The 12500-nt window shown below is 45.9% G+C and overlaps 1 protein-coding gene across 3 annotated transcripts in view; it reads right to left on the minus strand.

Moving 5' to 3' along the window:
- epha6 (eph receptor A6) overlaps window positions 1-12500 on the minus strand; it is an 83962-nt gene that overhangs the window by 13673 nt on the left and 57789 nt on the right. The gene's annotated exons all lie outside the window — the stretch shown is intronic.

Genomic DNA, 12500 nt, shown 5'->3' on the forward strand with positions numbered 1-12500 from the left:
AATCTAAAGGAAATATTTCTTGTTCACGTGTTTTTTTTCAAATAAAAGTTCCACTGTTGGTTAAAAAAAGTTTTTCCTCGTGGGGATCTGCCAAATGTTCTCTCAAACATTTAAGTTTTCCCATCATCACAAGGACATTTGGCCGACCCCCCACCAACAAACACATGCAGGAGCGTGTTTACCAAGCACGGAGGTCACCTCTTGTCAAACTGTCCTTTTCTCACTTGCTCACTCTCTTCACACCCATACACACACACACTCACATACACACATGCGCACACGTGCACACACACACACACACACACACACACCGCATCCATCCGCCTGTAGTTTTGTAGTTAGACCCTCCATGCGGTGTGTCCTGTGCACAAAGCCTTCCATAACGGAGACAGATAATCATTTATAGGAAGCAGCAGGTGTGTGTGCTGCCGTACCTCTTGGACAGAGCCTTGCGTTTACAGAGAAACCCTCAACACGCTCCGCACTGCAACTTCATAAATAATGAAACCCACTCATGGGTCTGTTTGCAGGGGTGCAGAGCAAGGGAGAATGGGAGTGCGTGCACGCAAGGGGAGCAGACACGACTCCACACAACCCAGAGTTTACCTGCCCCCAGTCTCTGTGTGATGGAGATGTTTGATCAGGCAGTGAGATCTAGGGCAGAGGAGTTGTGTGCATGCATGCACACGCGTGTGTGTGTGTATGTGTGAAGCAGAGTGATAAATTTAGATTTAATATTGAATCTGTCTGACTCACTGAAAATCTGCTAGAGTTTTGAAGGACGGAGTGAACTTTGACCATCATGATTCTAAGTATGAACAATCCAACTCAAGCCTTCGGGCCCAGAGATGTGCGCTCTTCTTCTGAATTAGGAACGGAGCGGCGGCTCAGCAGCGTTAGAGCTCCAGCTTTACCTGACTTCAAGCACCCAAGAGTCATCACCTGGAAAAAATTAATACTTGTTTGGAGGTGCTTGTTTGGGTCAAGTGTCACAGTGCACCCAGCTGAAGGGAAGAACACAGTAGACAAGTGAACACCAAATTGAGCAAACAGGAGTTGGCCCACACAAATACACTCCTTCCAACACACACAAATACACTTCGCCTAACACACAGGTACACATACATACTCACACGCCCTCGCACACCTTCATCAAAGCGAAACAAGAACAAGGAGCTAATGGAAAGTCATTACATTGGATCTGACCCACATTTGAATTTTAATTAGCTATCCAACCCTGCTAAAGGGCTCCTCCATTGACTTCTTCAAATAAATCAATTCAGACTCTTTCCAGATGCTACCCAGGGTCTGGACAATGAGCTCGTCCTATAATCAGCAATCATACCACACTGAGCGAAGCAATCAGCAGTGCCAAAGACGGGATAATTGGATGTTCCTTGGTTTATTTTTTTTTGAAGAGTAAATTTACATTGCATTTTTACAACAGGGAGATGGTGGTAAAATGACTGTCAAGAGAAATCTTTATACGCATGAAAACACCTGTGCACACACACGTACGCATGCAGACACACGCGCGCACGCACGCACACACACACACACACACACACACACACACACACACACGTACGCATGCAGACACACGCACGCACGCACACACACACACACACTCATGCACACACACACACACACGCACACGCACACACACACGCACACACACACACGTACGCATGCAGACACACGCACGCACGCACGCGCACACACACACACACACACACACACACAAACAGAGCTATATTTTTATCACCGCTGTTGCTATATAACAGACATGCATACGGAGCATATGATGGCCTCACATATCTTTGGACTCACTCAGCATACTCCATGTTCTCGTTTCCAACACTCCATCTCCTGTTTTCACTCCTCACAACACTCCATCTCCTGTATCTACTCCTCACAACACTCTCCTTTCTCACCTCCCTATGCTGTACCATGACTTTTATCCGTGCCTTCCTGAGCATGCACCTGCATGGTGTCATCCAAATGTCTGGCATAAATGCAGTGATGCTCTGGAATACAGTCAACTGATAGCTGTTTAAAACAGTGAGCCATCCATTGCTGAGGGAGTGCTGAACCCACGGGGCAGCTGAAGGGGTTTGGACACCAGCACTGCATTTTATGAAAAATGAAGTAATCTAATAGAGTGTTTATATTTTATATTGTTACAGCTACCGTTTCAAATAATGCATTTCCTGTAAAATTCATTCAGGAAACCTGTTATTTATGCATTTTAAAGCTTGTTACAGCTACTCTCACAAGTAATGCATTTTTTTTCCCCAGACAACCTATTTATGCATTTTAAAGCTTGTAATAAATTCATGCACACTAATGACAAAGGAGTTAGTTTACTGTTTAACATTTAGTAGTGAATCTGACTGCTGAAGAAGGCCCCGTAGGAGCCAGCAAACTTCCTGCAGTGACCACAGTCAGAAGAATCATTTCCTGTCCTATCAAAACACAGCAAACTCTCTCTCTCTCTCTCTCTCTCTCTCTCTCTCTCTCTCTCTCTCTCTCTCTCTCTCTCTCTCTCTCTCTCTCTCTCTCTCTATATATATATATATATATATATATATATCTCCCCGATTTTCCAAGTGTAATTCTACTTTTCTGTTACACCTAGGCCTTTCAAGCCGTAGGCTATTTGAGATTTTGTGAAAGTAAAACACAAGTAATATAATGTAACAATTACTTGGCGCAGAAAGTGCAAACATATATAACCGATTTTAATTGAAAACACGTAGTTTGCAATACGTTCTAACGTAAATACAACGCCCGATATGCCCCCGTTACGCGCGTGCTCGGCCACGGCCCGCGACTTAGACGCGCGTCCGCTGCTCCGACTGGGCTGATCCGTCAACCCTTCACTGCTACTACAGATGAAGCTACTGGACCTACTGCAGGTGAACACCGTGGTGTAAGATAAAGGAGCGGCCAGACGCCCCGACGCCGAACGCACGACGCCGGACGCCGGTGGGGTTGATCAGCGTGCCGAAACCTGGGGGGTCTTAAAGTCCTGCCAGCGCTTTAACCCGCCTTGCTGGTCAGACATTTACATCCCACTGAGGAAAAAATAAATATGTTGCAGGCCCACATGACAGCAGCTAATAATAATGAATAATGGATAATTGATTGCTTCGCCACGTGTAACGTGTGTGTAGATTGAACGGCGTGATGGATAAGGACAAAAATCCATATTGCGGACGCCTGAATAAAATATCGTTATTATGGCGCAACAAACGACGTGAGAACCTTATTATTCATCCGCACAATTAATTTTCACCGTCTCTTTCCGTTTTTACCTTGCAGGAATAGCAAAGCACACTCTGTTGGTTTCACAATTCATTTTAACAGCTTATATTGCTCTCATCAGCAAATTAATTCAAGTGTAAAAATGTAGATTGCAAGTTAATTCAGAATAAAATGATTGCGTAAACTATGGTCGTTCTCGCAATGCTGTGGTCTTAATTTAGAGGCAATCCTAACTTAACACAAGTGTTCCTTGGCTTCATAATGAGCTCATATAGGTTGTGTGTGTGTGTGTGTGTGTGTGTGTGTGTGTGTGTGTGCGTGTGTGCGTGTGTGTGTGCGTGTGTGTGTGGAGATGTTCACCCTGTAGCACTCCAGGAAAAGAAATGCACTGTCATGGACAGAGAATATGGACAGAGAAAATGCAATATACCATATGGCATTGTGTTCTGTGTATATCATGCTGGCAAGGGGAACAAACAATACTCCTTGCATGTGTGTGTGTGTGTGTGTGTGTGTGTGTGTGTGTGTGTGTGTGTGTGTGTGTGGAACCAGCCAGATCCTGTTTCTACTTTTTTTTTTTTTTAGCATTTTGGAAAATGTAATGAGGCATTATAACATGCACTACTTAAACAGGCAAGGTGCAAGTCCATGGAAATCAATACTAATTCACCCTTTAATGACCAAAGGGTAATTAACAAGACATGGGGGATTAGTGACTCATCTCGCATCTGGGCTGTTTACGGTGCTGGGCTAGGAACACTAGGAACGCGGCCCTGGAATGGGCACTTTGCTCATGCTCCATGTAGCATTGAGAACGGAATTTAACGTGTGTTACTACAATGTAAGTCACAAGCAGGGCAGTGCACGCAATACTTCAAAAAGAGAAAGCAAGAATCAAACACTGATTTAACTCTGCATACTGCCAACAAGACACCGAACAAGAAAAGGATTATGAGAGAGAGCGAGAGAGAGAGAGAGAGAGAGAGAGAGAGAGAGAGAGAGAGAGGTCCAAAAAGAGTGACAGGCAGCAGGAAATAAAAAGTGTTATCTGGGACTAATTGCATTCCTTGAAACAATAAAACTGTCTTTGGGAGAAAAAGGTAAATGCCTCCTTCTCTGGACTGCTCACCGGATCTTAATTACTGTATCTATATGGGCCATTATGCGCTGATGCACGGCCACATGGGAACTATTTGTATAATCTTTCTTTTTTTTCCCTTCTCTCTGATAGCTGCCTGCTTCCAGAATGGGAAAAAAGAGAAAGATTCACAAAAAAAAGAGCTCCATGCGTTCCCATCTCTCTTTCACCTTAACGTGTCTTTATTTTTTTTGTCTTTAGGCATTTAATGCTTCAAAGCCCTTAGGAAGTGAGGGCTAAGCTTGCTCTGCCGTAAACTGTGACCCGAGGACCGTCATTAGTGAATCACGATGCAGAGTCAAAGGTAAGCGGAGGGCACTGTAGAGTGGAAGTAAACAAACACAGCGTTACGGAGAAGGCAGGGCTCCCTGGGCCTGTAGGCATGGATGCATCATTCCGGTATCAGCGTCGGCACCGTAGGAGAAACTGCTACATGCGCTCAGCAGAGAAGAAGAAAGAAACAGTGCAGTGATAAGGATTATACAAATTACGTTGTCTTTCTAGGCTAAATGCCCTTGTTTTCAAATTCCTTTGCCATATTAGTCACTGAAAAAAAATAACATGAACGCCCCCTATAAAGAACTCTCAAATTTTTGTCCCATTTATATGTGATGGGTGAACAAAATTACGATGTTAAGTTTGCATGAGTGATAGCAGCTCTGCAATTGATAATGCAAACTGAACCGACAAGTAACATTTGACTTACCGAATTTCGCCAGAGTGGAATGACGAAGACAAAGTTATTAGGAATTCTGACAGAGCTTATCAGGCCTCGTTAGTTCTATAATTACAGAATAATGTGTAATTTTGCAAATGATATTAGTGGACGTGCAAACAAATCTTCATTAGAGATTTCAACCCACAATGCCCATTTCATTTGCTTGGTCTTCTTTAATTTGAAATAATTAAAAACGGATAAGTGTTATTCATCTAGAGCAAGTCCTCACAAACACATGGAATACAATCATTCATGCATTCAACCCCCCCACCACACACACACACAAGGGAAAGGAGAGTATATACGGAAGAGAGAGAGAGAAAGAGATGAGGGAGTGAGAAAAGGAGTGAAATAGAGAGAGAGGAATGCGAGAAAGAAAGAGGGACAGAGAGAGAGAGAGAGAGAGAGAGAGAGAGGGGGGGGAGCAGATGGGATGGCAATTGCTATTTTTACATCCTTCATCTCTTCCCTACGAAAGGCCAGCTGAGCATTAGCATTCCATAACACACACAATATGTCTGCAATCAGCAGCAACCTGCAACCTGCCAGTCACTGCGGCCCCACACACTGCTGGCCCCTCGTGTCGAATGGCAGCACAGGGCTCTGAAGGAGGAGTCCTCTCTGGAGGAGTCCTATCTAGAGGAGTCTTCTCTGGAGTCCTCTCTGGAGGAGTCCTCACCAAGCAGTGACCAAAGGTATGGGGCGGGGGGTGTCCTTCTGTCCCTGGACGGTAACTGGGGGAACTGTCAGCCCGGAGAGCAACTCTATCCTCCATCCCACCGCTGCTCTGTAGCTCTTGTCAGTCTCCACCTCCCTGGGGGGGGAGGGGCCAGTGAGGTGTCAGTCTGAGGCTCCTGCGTTCTCATCCCACCATGTCTCTGCTGAGACGAGCTAAGAGCTCTTGACAGACCCGTGTGCACCCAGAAACACTCACACATACACACAGACACGCATAGACATGTGAGCACATAGAGAGGCACAGACACACACACACACACACACACACACACACAGATGGAGGCCCCTTGTCACTTATTTCTCGCACTCTGCATTGCTGGCAGCTAGTCCCAGCCTCCCAGCACTGTCTGAAACTGAAAGTGAAGGGGAGGGGCACTCAGCTCCACGGGGTCCATTTTGGCTCACACAGCTGCACTGTCACTGCGGGGCTGGAATGTTGACTAAATGACAAACCGCTTAAGGAAGAGGGGGTCATCTCTGGGGGCCGTGTCAGCTCCGAGAGCCTCGCGAGGCGCACCCTGCAGATGGGGCACCCTCGCCAAGAACCAGCGCTTTCCATCAGAGCTAGGCCTCGCAACAGAGCTGCTCCAAGACCGTGTTTCCCAGTGTGGCAGGGATTCTAGCGCTGCCGCCAGACAAAATGCACCCCAGCATTCCCTTGAAATGTATGCGAAGCAAGGCATGTCCGTAAATCCACGGAGCAGTGGGAACGTTATTGCTAATTTTCCGACCACTGTATCACATTCATATTCACGGGGCAGATCGTGGCGGACTCCAGTGGCTACCCTCGTCTGGTCTTCGTTTGTTAAAAATGAGATTTGGCTCGTTTAATGTCAGGGAATGGCATTTTATTAGTGTGGTTTTCGCTGCCAATGCACACAGCTTGAATAATTTAGGCATTTTACACATTTTCAGTTCAGAGAGAGGCTTTCTCTCTCTGGTGCGTTCTCTTTTTTATCGAATTCCCTCTGTATTTCAGCAGGCCGAGATGTTTTACGCCAGCAGAGCTGAGAGTGAGAAAATCACTTTCATCAAAATTACAGACGATGGTTGGAATTGATTGTGTCTAAAATGTGTGGGAAGACAGCAGGAGCATGCTTCTGAAAACGTCTGCATACAGGCAGAGACAAACAGATATGGAGAAATATATGGAATGGGGCTGCACTATGGAATGGGTCAGGGAGGTGTCTGTCTGTGAGGGGGAGGTGTCTGTCTGTGAGGGGTCAGGGAGGTGTCTGTCTGTGAGGGGTCAGGGAGGTGTCTGTCTGTGAGGAGTCAGGGAGGTGTCTGTCTGTGAGGGGTCAGGGAGGTGTCTGTCTGTGAGGGGGAGGTGTCTGTCTGTGAGAGGTCAGGGAGGTGTCTGTCTGTGAGGGGTCAGGGAGGTGTCTGTCTGTGAGGAGTCAGGGAGGGATCTGTCTGTGAGGAGTCAGGGAGGGGTCTGTCTGTGAGGAGTCAGGGAGGGGTCTGTCTGTGAGGAGTCAGGGAGGGGTCTGTCTGTGAGGGGTCAGGGAGTTGTCTGTCTGTGAGGGGTCAGGGAGGGATCTGTCTGTGAGAGGTCAGGGAGGGGTCTGTCTGTGAGGAGTCAGGGAGGGGTCTGTCTGTGAGGGGTCAGGGAGTTGTCTGTCTGTGAGGGGTCAGGGAGGGATCTGTCTGTGAGAGGTCAGGGAGGGGTCTGTCTGTGAGGGGTCAGGGAGGGGTCTGTCTGTGAGGGGTCAGGGAGGGGTCTGTCTGTGAGGGGTCAGGGAGGTGTCTGTCTGTGAGGGGTCAGGGAGGTGTCTGTCAGGGAGGTGTCTGTCTGTGAGGGGTCAGGGAGGTGTCTGTCTGTGAGGGGTCAGGGAGGTGTCTGTCTGTGAGAGGTCAGGGAGGTGTCTGTCTGTGAGAGGTCAGGGAGGTGTCTGTCTGTGAGAGGTCAGGGAGGTGTCTGCTGACTGCTCCATCTGATGGCTTGTAGCTAAAAGCACTACTAAGTGCAGTGGCTACAGTACAGTTTGTACAGATATCAAGTAAAACTTCAGTGTGGAGAAACACACTGATGTTAATTCAAAAAACGACAACAAAAAAAGCAGACAAACCCCTTCCCCTAAATTTTGAGCCAAAATAATGTGTTTGTGTGTGTGTGTGTGTGTGTGTGTGTTCTGGTAACTGTGGGTATCTATGTAACTGCCTGTGTATGCATGTGTGAATCTGCTGCTTGTACGCCAGTCGAATGTGTGTGTGAGTGTGAGTGCACTCAGAGTTATGTGCATGTGCATGTGGGTGTGTGTGCATGTGTATCAGCTGTCTGTCTGCCAGTATGTGTGTGTTCAGTAATGAGAGCTCTTCTGACATTATGCGCGCATGCAGGGTGCATTTGACAGCACCATTTTGACAAGTCTATCCGAAACCTAAAAATACAAAAGAAAAAAGACAGTATGCAGCACAGGGAACTGCACAGCAAGCTGCTTCTCGGCCTCCAGAGAGAATGGATTTACATTTGAAATGTCCCTCACACACACATACACCCACCCACCCACTCACCCACCAACACACACACACACACACACACCCTAAAAACACATGTATACTATAGCTGCAAAATATGGACAGAAAGACCACATTATATTGCAGTTCTATTGCTATATATTGTGCTTGCATTATGCCTATGACTTAGTACAGTAAAACACAGGTGAATCTTTAGGTGCCGTGGTTAAAAACGGGCTTGCAATATTCTGACCAAAATGAATTATGTTTGTTGATCATGCGAATGCCACAACTCATCAAAACAGGCCGAGAAAATGCATCTGGCGTGTCTGAGATTATCCAAGATGCTTACAGCACGCAATTTAAAAAATTGTTATTTATTAGACAGCTCATATTGCCACCTTCTGCAATATCAGCACTGCAGAGGCAAATATTGCCATAACAATTAAGCAATGATATATTGTAAACGCACACACAAATGTGCTCTCGCACATACGCGCGCACACACACACCACGCTGCCATATCCCATGTCCTTCTGTCCTCTAGCTCATACTTATTGAGCATTAATGTCCACAGCACTTTCACAGTTCCAAAGAGTTTTAGTAACCACTGTGACCGCATTGTGCGGTACAAATGGCTGAGAACACACACACAATTGCACACAGAGTGTAGGTCTGCTTTGAGGTTACAGCAATTTCCAAACCCCATGCATATTCAATACCTGTTTATAATGAATACCCCGGCTTTCAACTCTACCACCTCACACGCTGCTAATAACTACACATATACATATTGCCGCTGTCACAATAAAAAATGCCTTCACCAAAACAAGTTTTCAAGACAGGAGAATGGACTCTCCACTGTGGACCATCTGGACTCTCAACTCTTTTGCCCTGATTATCACAAAAACAATATATTTAGACTTATTGGGGGGGGGGGGGGGGGGTTGCATGTTTTATTTAATTCACAGAGTTTGGATACTTACACAATGTTCAGTTTTAAATGTAGGTTAAATAGGAAAGTAATACACTGCATAATATAAGTCACAACAACACGGACACGGAGGGGGTGGGGGTGGGTTGAGAAGAACCAGCAACAACAGAAGCAAGATTCAATGTTCAAGAATGGCTTTGCGCTGGCGCCGACCGGTCCAGCAGGTATTCCGGCATCCCATAGCTCAGGGGCAACGCTGCGTTCCCCCCCGCCCTGCCCCGCCCCGCCCCGCCCCACCTCCTCATTAGAGCCAGGCCAGTGTGGAGAGAAGCCTGGTGCTGCACCACCCCCAACTGCCTTCTATGCCTGCCCGAGGTGTGCAGCCATGGATCACACTGACCAACCTTACTCTCATTCCTGAGTCGCCCAAGGCTCTGTGGCCATAGGGGAGAGAGGGAGAGAGAGGGAGAGAGAGAGAGAGAGAGAGAGAGAGAGAGAGAGAGAGAGAGAGAGAGAGAGAGGAAAACACGGAACAGCCAGAGAGCAGGGCAGAGAGAGGAAGATGCTCACACGTCAATGCTAATGTCTGAAGTACTTTGGTTATATTCAATACCAAAGTGAAGTGACCTTTGGACAGAGGTAGCTGGATTAAGGGACTTTATGTACCTACCGGTTGGAGTAATCTGTGAGGGATTTAACTGCATCACAATACATCGTTTGTATGCTAATGTTGATCAATCTCTTCTTTTGATCATTGCGAATAATGTTACAGAACCTCATTACGTATGCTAATGAGCACAGCAGGGTGACAACTGGGATTTCTGTAGCATGTACTAGGGGATGTTTGATCATGTGTACAATACTTATGATGTGAATTTTGATGCGCATCCTCTTTAGATTAAACAAGCAGGCAAACACATTCAAGAGACTAAAATGATACAGCATACTTAATCCAAGTGACCTATCCCGCGCTAATCCACATGATCCTACGTACCACGGCACACTGCTTCTAGATGCTTAGCATAAGACGATTTAAAAATCATTTTGAACAGAGACTGCCTTACAGTCACTCCAAATCGATCCCACAATTCCATAACGAGAATGTGAACAGTCCAGGGCTCGATCCCGCTGACCTAGCGGTACTTTTCTGATGAATTTACTTTATATCAGTGGAGTTGGTGGCTCCTGGCCTACTGCAAAATACCGACACAGGTCTTCGCCTTCGTAGGTTGAAAGGGCGACAGCTGGAAACCCTGCACAGCCCTCCCCTGCCTCTCTAATGATGCTGCAGGTTTCAGCAGGGAGAGTTGGGGGGGTCTGTATTACTGTGTTACTCTTCCTGAGCAGCGATCAAGGCTCACCCAGCACACGGATCACAGCAATCACATCACCCTCGCCACGGTCCACAGGGCTGATGAGCTCCTCTGTCGCCGGGGGCGCGATAATCACACCGACGGGTCGACCACACGGCGCTACACAAAAGCTGGCTCCAGCGCCGTGCCTGACATCTTGGCGATAATTAAATAATTAAATTGAGCATTTGAATAAATGGGTATAAGTTTAAGTAAATAAATAAAATAAGTCAAAGGTAATTAAATTCAAGAAGTTTAATAAATGATTATAAATTTAAGTAAATAAATAAAAGAAATTATAGATAATTAAGTTAAAGAATTTACTGTGTATTAAAAGAAATTAAAGGTAATTAAATTAAAGAATGAGTGAAGGAGAGAGTTGTGTAGTAAGGAGTTCCCAAAAAATCCCCTGCCTTTCTGTTCACTTCTTCCTTAGCTTTTTTTAAACAGCCGCAAGAATACTATTATTGTAGTAAAAGGGACTTTATCACTAGAATTACCCATATGTAGCACTTCACATACGTGGTATTTACATAGCAAACTATTCAGACGCATTTATGAATGTTCATATCAATAGTTATTCATGTTTTAAAATAATAAAAGTGTGGCATTTTATATCAGTTTGAAAAACTGAAAGTCAAGTCCCAATCATGTGGTGTTTCAATATATACACACTTGAATGGGAGCAGACCACTGTATTTCACTTGATACATTATGAATGTGTTATAATGTATTTATTTGATATTAAATGGAATGTATATTATTAACCTTTTTTGCTAACCAAAAGGGCATACCCTAGCAACCAAAAAATAGCTCTGTCAAAACAACAGCCAATGAGGCTTGAAGAGCCAACCAAAACCAACCAATGGAAATCAAATGTATTCAGTTCATCTACAAGAGTCTAGCCAATGGGCGCAGAGAAAGAGAGTTGATAGCTAAGCCAATGAGGAGGTCAGAGGTCAAGAGCTGGGCAGTGGAGCCTTCAGGGCAGACTAATACAACCAAGCAACCAATCGAGTCCAGTATTGGCCTTTGCCTTATCTGCTGACAATGCTAGTTTGAAGCGTGAAAAGAAAAGAAGAACAAAAAAACAAAAAGCCAGCCAGCCCCAGAACACGTTGTCAGGTACAGCAGTATGTCTTTATTAGTGTAAAACCGAGTCCAGGCACGGCAAAACAGAAGCTCCTCCAACGATACAGTGAAAGAAAGACCGCCGTCCTGAAAACACCCGAGCTCAGCACGCTGGGCTCAGTGGCGCGGCGGACCACCACGCCATCATGTTTCCCCCGAGGAAGGTGCGCGGCGCGTCAGCGAGACTGAGGCGTGTCTCCTGAGCGCTAGTGTGTGTGCTGCCGCGTGGCACCCGCACTCAGCTCAAGGGCCTGGAGCTGGCTGCTAAATCACCTGCTGATGCCAGCATGAGTGGAGGCCCGATCTGCAGTCCGGAGCCTTTAAATGTGGAGGAGGGTCGCACTGGTCGCAAGCTAGTTTTTGGTGTTTTCTGTGCTGGTAGATATGGTAACATGAACCAGGATACCCTGAGTGCAGGTATGGATGCTTAAACTCCGAACATTTATAATATATGACATGATATACTCCCAGTATCCTCCAAATAGGTTGAATTGGTAATAATTTAGTTATCTGAATTCAGTAACAATTCCAAAATCCAGTGGAAACCAACAAGCACACAAGGACGCAATTAAGCACATACCCAGGAAATGCTCCCACAAAAAGGTGGCCGGGATTTGGTAGCTCCTGACAACAAATCAGCACTTCACCAACCGACATGATGAAGGAACCCCAGCAGATACGGAATGCTGAATATTATTTAGTACATAGCACACCAAAAAGCAATAGGAAAAACTACACACCATGACAGAGCAGAGGTACCGA

Source organism: Electrophorus electricus, chromosome 18, assembly GCF_041902795.1.
Source record: "Electrophorus electricus isolate QZ-2024a chromosome 18, ASM4190279v1, whole genome shotgun sequence".
Taxonomy (NCBI): Eukaryota; Metazoa; Chordata; class Actinopteri; order Gymnotiformes; family Gymnotidae; genus Electrophorus; species Electrophorus electricus.